General features: G+C 46.3%; 1 long non-coding RNA gene across 1 annotated transcript in view; it reads left to right on the forward strand.

Moving 5' to 3' along the window:
- LOC147014132 (uncharacterized) overlaps window positions 1-6,984 on the forward strand; it is an 8,164-nt gene extending 1,180 nt beyond the window's left edge. Inside the window, exon 2 of the long non-coding RNA XR_015050656.1 lies at window positions 5,001-6,984. This is a non-coding gene — a long non-coding RNA (uncharacterized LOC147014132). The remainder of the gene's footprint in view (window positions 1-5,000) is intronic.
- Window positions 6,985-7,500: the final 516 nt, after the last annotated feature.

Here is a 7,500-nt window from a genome sequence, read left to right on the forward strand (position 1 = left end):
TCCACCTGCGTGTGTGAATCGCACACCAAGTTTGTATCTGGACCTGGGAGCCATGGGACTGCTGGCCACAGCCTCTGCCTACCCGGTCCAAGAAATAATTCCAGCGGGGCCAGGAGGGCCAGCTCAATCGGTGTACAGACCGTTTCGAGAAAGTGAATTGAGATCGATGAAGGAACGAGTACTAGAACTGAGAGGGAATGTGGGAGCAACAAAGGAATTGATAATGCAGTGGGTTGAGGCACACCGCTGCTCGCATAGAGACATTGGAGTATTATGCCATGCAGTGCTGTCCCCATTTGTGTGGAAAAGGGCTAAACAGGATGGTAATTGGCCAGAGGAAGAGCCACAGGGAGCAGCGGCATGGACTGCTGCACAGAGGCAGACTGCAGTCAGCTCCTCTATGATGCAATTGAGAGCGCAATGCGGCCGGCAACGTTAGATTGGGATAAGATCTATGAAACAAAGCAACGCCAAGGGGAGCGGGCGACCGAATTCATGCATAGATTAGTGCAGGCATTCTTGCAATATGGGGGTTTTCAAGTTGAACAAGAGATACCACAACGAGCGTTGACTAACTTCCTAATGGAAGGACTCAGACCCCAGATTAAGAAGCAGTTAAAGTATGTAATGCTAGGCTGGCAGGCAAGACCAGCAACTGAGATTTGTACAGCTGCCGACCAATGTTCATCCCAGTCAGAAGAGAAGGAGAGCGCGAAAACAAAAATTAAAGAGGAAGTGTTCCAAATGGTATTATTAGACAAAGTGGCAGAGCAAAGGAAGAATAAAGATTGGAGAAAGTGGGAGCTAGAGGAAGATGACACAGACTCAGAAGATGAAGAAACGGCTAGACAGTGGGATCGCCGAATGAGAATCCAACAAAGACCCCCGCCGGCGGCACCGAGAAGAGGGAAACCCAAGAAACAGGTGGGGAAAGTTCAAGGTTGGACACGATCGCCTCTACTGATGCTCAAAAACTGCAGCAGGCCAAAGCCGAGCACAACCAACAGCGCCGCCGCAGGAATGCTTCCAGTGCGGGAAGGAAGGGCATTGGCGAAGGAATTGCCCTCAAGGATGGCCGGGGTTTCAACAAGACGTTGGATCAAGACGGCTGCAGGGTCGTAAGTCGTATTGACACACCGCGGGTGGACCCGTGTTGCAGGGAGCAATGCTGACACTAACACCAACAGAGGAGCCGACCTTCACTCTGGATGTTTCAGGTAAGAAGCTTCCTTTCTTAGTCGACACGGGAGCCACTCATTCCACTATTGCAGTGAAGGAACTGCCAGGAGTTGAAAAATAAAACACCAAAGTACAAGTAGTAGGATTAGGGGGTAAGGTACAGACATTAAAAGCAACAACACAATTACCAGTACGGTGCGGACCTTTGCAAGAGAAACATGCTTTCCTTCTCACAACCACTACGCCAGTTAATCTGCTAGGTAGAGATTTGTTGTGTAAACTAGGATGCACGATAGCATGCACAAAGGGAGGGGTTTATGTTGATATTCCCAGGGATAAGACACATTTGGCAATGATGATCCTGATGACACCGCATCCGATTGTTTATTGGTGGAGACTGCCAGAGGAACCAATTAGAAATGCTTGGTCATGCCTAAATCTTATCTCAGACGAAAATAAGGAAATGCAAATGTGGCTAGACAATGCACAAGTGACAATGCACACATATTATAACCCTCCACATTGTACAATCTATTATGATGCGGGAGGGGATGATATTGAATTTGCGGAGAAAATTGCTCCGCATTTGGAAACACGTAATGATTTATTGCTTTGCCGCCTAATGGTTGGTAAGGAAGGTGTCGCAATGGAGGTTAAGCTCACAGACGAGCAAAAGCAGTTGACAAAGTATCCGCCGGGAGTAACCTCACATGCAACAATGACTACAGCAAAGGGATATCACCCAAAGGATTTGGGATTTATGGTTTACCGCCTACAGGAGGCAGCAGTGAGCTGCACAGAAACAATAGTGCACTGGGAAGTGCATAAGCTGGAGAATAACGAAGGATGGATCTGTGATCTTATGGGAAAAGAGATACAAGGACTGGTGGAAGAGGTTAATTTACCACCAAAGCGTGAAAAGGCATTGGAGATGATGAACACGGTAGAAAAGGTGGAAAATCTGATGGGAGAGGTTCCACCACAATTGTGGACCAAACATGACAATGATGTGGGTCGAATCATTGGGGCAACGCCCCTAGTGGTTAAACTCAAACCGGGAATGCCTTTGCCAAATGTGCGCCAATACCCTCTCCGAAAGGAGGCAGAGGCTGGTATTGCACCAGTAATTAAGTCCTTGAAGGAACAGGGTATAATTGTGGAAACTACAAGTCCGTGTCATACACCTATATTGCCAGTAAAAAAGCCACAGAAAGATAAATGGAGATTTGTCCAAGATTTGTGAGAAGTGAATGAGATAATTCAAGGTGTTCACCCTGTGGTACCTAGTGCAGAGGGACTGATAACATCTATTCCCGCTAGCTCCACTCATTTCTCAGTCATCGATTTATGTTCTGCGTTTTTTAGTGTACCCATTGATAAGGAATCGCAGTTTTTATTTGCCTTTACGTACAAAGGCCGTCAGTACACATGGACTGTGTTGCCCCAGGAGTTCGCAGATAGTCCAACATTATTTTCGCGGGCTCTACACAAGGATCTAGAAGATGTTGTTTTCAAAGGTAACTCAGTGCTGCTACAGTATGTGGATGACTTGCTAATTTGCTCCCCAAATAAAGCAGCGTGTACAAATGATACGCTGCAGCTGCTACGGGCGTTAGCAAGAAAAGGACACAAGGTAAACAAAGACAAACTGCAAATGGTCCAAGAAAGGGTTAAGTATCTGGGACACCACATCTCCCACGGAAAGAGGGAGTTGGACAAAGGGAGGATAACTTCGATCACGGAAGTCCCCCGCCCTCGTACGAAGAAGGAGATGATGCGATTCCTAGGTATGGCAACTTACTGTAGACAATGGGTTGTTGATTATGCAATTCTAACTAAGGAACTGTATGTTGTGGTCGGGAGAAACCAGCCACATCAAATTGTGTGGAATGAGCAGATGGGGGAATGCTTTACAAAATTGAAAGCAGCACTTTCGGTGGCTCCCGCTCTAGGGCTACCAGATTATGACAAAACGTTCTTCCTTTACTCTCATGAAACAAAGGGATTTGCACAGGCTGTGCTAACACAATCGCACGGTGACCACCAACGACCAATCGCATACTTCAGTCGAAGGCTGGACCCGGTCGAACGCGGCCTGCCTCTTTGTTTACAAGCAGTGGCTGCAGCCAGTTATGCAGTGAAACGCACGGCAGAAATTGTAATGGGGCACCCGCTGGTTTTAATGGTTCCCCACTGTGTTGCGGCTTTGCTCACACAAAAACAAACACAACATTTAACCAATACACGTTTGATGCAGTATGAGACGACTCTCCTACACCAACCGAATCTACAGATTGAAAGATGCAACGTTCTTAATCCAGCCTCTTTGCTGCCAACGGAGGACGACGGCGACCCACACGATTGCACGGAGGCGATCCAGGAAGTATCCACTGTACGCCCGGATCTAAAGGATCAACCACTAGAGTGACCGGACCTCACCTTGTTTGTTGATGGTTCGGCATACTGAGGACTAGATGGCTCGGGGCATGCAGGATACGCTGTGTGTACAATTGACAAATTAATGGAAGCGTCCCGTCTGCCTTCTCATTTCTCCGCCCAGCAGGCGGAATTGTGTGCCCTTATTAGGGCCTGCGAGCTGTCTGCCGATTCTGCGGTGAATATATATATATACTGACTCTAACTATGCTTTTGGTGTTGTCCATGACAAAGGTGCGATATGGAAAATGCGAGGGTTTCTCACCTCTGCAGGAACACCAATAAAGAATGGCAATTTGGTGTCTGAGCTGTTGACAAGCATTACACTGCCAGCGGAAATCGCAGTTATTAAATGCCGTGCACACCAGAAACTGTCAACTGACATTGACAAAGGTAATGATAAAGCAGATAAAGCTGCAAAAGAGGCGGCTAGTCTGCCTTTGCCTTCGATAATGCCAGCACGATTGGCGAAGGAGCAAATCAAGCTGCACCAATACAGCTTGTCAGACATTATTGCAATTCAAGCTGCTGCAACACAGGAGGACCATGATAAGTGGTAAGCAGCAGGAGGAGCAGCGGATGACGATGGACTTTGGTCAAACAGGGGGAAGGTAATAGCACCTGTTGAAATCCTTCCATGGCTTGCACGCATGGCCCATTTGAATGGACATGTGTGCAAGAGGGGGACTGTGAGACAAGTCCAAGAATCATGGTATGCCCCAGGGATTGGGAAGATAGCAGAAGGGGTCTGTAAAACTTGTCAGGTATGTCAACAACACAACCAACACAAAATTGATAAGATAGGGCAGCCGGGAGCCCACCCGGCCCCCTGGGGTCCTTTTGTGCACCTACAAATAGACTTTATAAATATGCCACCATCATGCGGATATGGAAATGTCTTGGTAGTGGTAGACATGTTCACTAAATGGGTAGAGGCATACCCATGTACAAAGGCAGATGCTGCCACCGTTGTGAAGCACTTGTTAAAAAGCTTCTTCTGCCGATTTGGCATCCCTCACAAAATATCACATGATCAAGGGGGACACTTTACGGGGGAATTAACACAGGCAGCGTGTAAAGCACTGGGAATAAAACAGGCATTTCACTGTGTTTATCACCCATAGTCAGCGGGCGCCGTGGAAAGGCAGAACGGTATCCTAAAGAACAAGCTGGCGAAACTAACAACGGAAACAGGGTTGAAGTGGCCAGATGCATTACCCTTGGTACTAATGAGCATGCGATCCACAGTGAACCGGAAGACAGGGTTATCCCCTCATGAAATACTAATGGGAAGGCCGATGCGGCTTCCCGTGACTGCCCCCACCAACATAAACAAATTGAGTATTGCAATGATGGATGAAAACATGCTGACATTCTGTAAACAGCTCTCCAGGATCGCGAGGACGATACACACGAGAGTGAAGGAGGCCTTACCCGAGCCAGTGGAAAGGCCGTATCACACCTTCCAGCCAGGAGACTACGTACTGATAAAGCACTTTACAAGGAAAACGGCCTTGGAACCAAGGTGGAAAGGACCGTTTCAGGTATTGCTGACCACCCCAACTGCCGTAAAGTGTGAAGGTAAGCCTGCTTGGATACACTTTTCACACTGCAAACTTGCCATCTCAGCAGAGGAGGAGGCTGTGCAAGAATGAACCCATTACAGCAAATCCTAGTTGCTATAATTGCCTTCTGGATGGGAAGCTGGGAAGTGGAAGGGCAAATTGATAACTGGACAATCCAACCCATCCAACAGAGGGGGAAAAGAGCAATTGGGAACCACACTGAACATTTACACGAGTTGGGAGTACATGGGATAAATACATTCTTACTTTTGTCGCACAAATATGCTACATTGAGTAATAAGACCAAGTGCTGGGTGTGTGCTTATCTCCCGCACTCCTCACAAACGGGTTTGCCATTATCTGTGATCCCATTTGAGGAAATAGACTATTGTGGTGCTGCTTGGTACAACAATTTTAATTTGACTATAACAACCGGTAACTCATCATGTGTAGACTTTACAGGTGCGTGGTACCCTCCTTTTAATTTAAAGAAAAGACCGTACTTCAGAATCACATATAAGCGTATGGGGTTTATCTGCCTTACTTGGACAAAGCCTCATGCCAGATTTCAGGCAGGGAACTCCACTTGTAATATATCAATAGAGATAAATGACTTACCAGCCAACAGGAAGGGAGAGAATGGAACATATCTGAAGGTTGCATCTAATGGCACATATTTTGTGTGTGGGTATAGAGCCTACCCATGGCTGCCAAACAAATGGGGCGGTTCGTGTTATCTTGCTTATGTCGTACCGCACATGCGTTTGATCACTGATCCATTCTCTGGGATAGATCAAACACGACGTAAGAGAGCTATATCAGATGGGGCATATGCAGCAATGATAATTTTCCCCCGATATGGGGCCTGGGTGGCAGGAAGAGAACTTATCAGCATGGCATCAACATTGGAAATAATGGGGAACGATACCGCTGATGGGTTTGAAAAAATTAGCGCGGAGCTGGTCGCATTAAGGACTACTGTAATGCAAAATAGAATAGCTTTAGACATGATTCGAGCTGAGAAAGGGGGAACATGTGCTGTAATTGGCAAAGAGTGTTGTACGTACATCCCAGATAATTCAGAAAACATTAATGACCTCGCGGGTCACATAAGAAAAGAGGCGAGCAAATATAAAGACTACAGTAATGATAACATGAGTAGCTGGTTAAAGGGATTGTTTGGGGGTTGGGGAGGAAGTGTTTTAAGATTTTTTATAACAATCCTGATAATCATCATGGCAGCCTTTATATTACTGATGGTTTTCAAGGTAATTGCCCAAAAGGCCATTGGAAAGTGTTTTTCAGGATGGACAACAAAGCCCAGTACCCAGCTAGTACAGACTGAGATGGCCCCGGTGAACACTGCTGGACTGCTGCCATCCTCAAACCTCCCTGCACTTACACCTACCCCCCCATTCCAATACTATGTACCCCACCCATGTCACCCCAACCCACGAACAATGAAACATATTGTAACCTTGCAGTAGTCGCCGATCCATTACTCAGGCTTCCTCCGAGTGATGAACAATTGCTTCAACTCACATTGGACGAATGTCTTTCGTTGCTTGCACCAATTGAAGGGCAAGGTAGAAATACCATTTGATTTGCCTTGTTGGTAATTGCTGGCAAGTTGTGCCTTCATTATACTCTGGCTTGCAGTTTATCGAATATCTTTTTGCTTTGTTCATAAAGAACATTACATTTATATACTTTAACACTGCCTTACTTGTTGTTCATGAAGTTCATTAAGCGGCAATATGTAATCAAATATTTAATGGAACGTATATTCCTGTATAACTTCATTCTTGTTTAGCCATGAGCAATTCTTGTACGAACAGCTTTTGGGAGTGCTTGGCTTCCTTATATTCTATGTTTAAATGTTGCGATATTTCCCGATTTCCCTTGTTGAAGACTTGGGGTGTTAGTGGACCGGTTGGAAAGTGGGTAGGAACCCCCTTTTGGGCTAGGGGGCGCAGGTGGAACTCCCGACCGTCTTGGACCATCTGGAGCTAAACATAACGATGGCCACCCACTGGGAGTTGCTATCTGCTGACCTGCCGGCCTGCGGATGCTCCTTTTCTTCATTTGTAGTTTCTTTTGCAAATGTTTCAAAGAAACAAGAGGAGGGAAATGTCGGGGATTGTATGTACTCTAACAGCAACCAAACATGTCTACTAGTGTTTGGTTAAAACTCTTTGCCAATTGGAAATGGGGAAAGGATAAAAATTCCCAATGTTTATCTGTGCACTGTCAAGGAACTTGTTTTGGCATTGTTACAACACAGCTGGTCTTGTTGACCGTTTGAAATGGCCTTGCTAAT

The sequence above is a fragment of the Eptatretus burgeri genome, chromosome 13 (assembly GCF_056783735.1).
Source record: "Eptatretus burgeri isolate ZD-2024b chromosome 13, Ebu_testis_v1, whole genome shotgun sequence".
NCBI classification, from domain to species: Eukaryota; Metazoa; Chordata; class Myxini; order Myxiniformes; family Myxinidae; genus Eptatretus; species Eptatretus burgeri.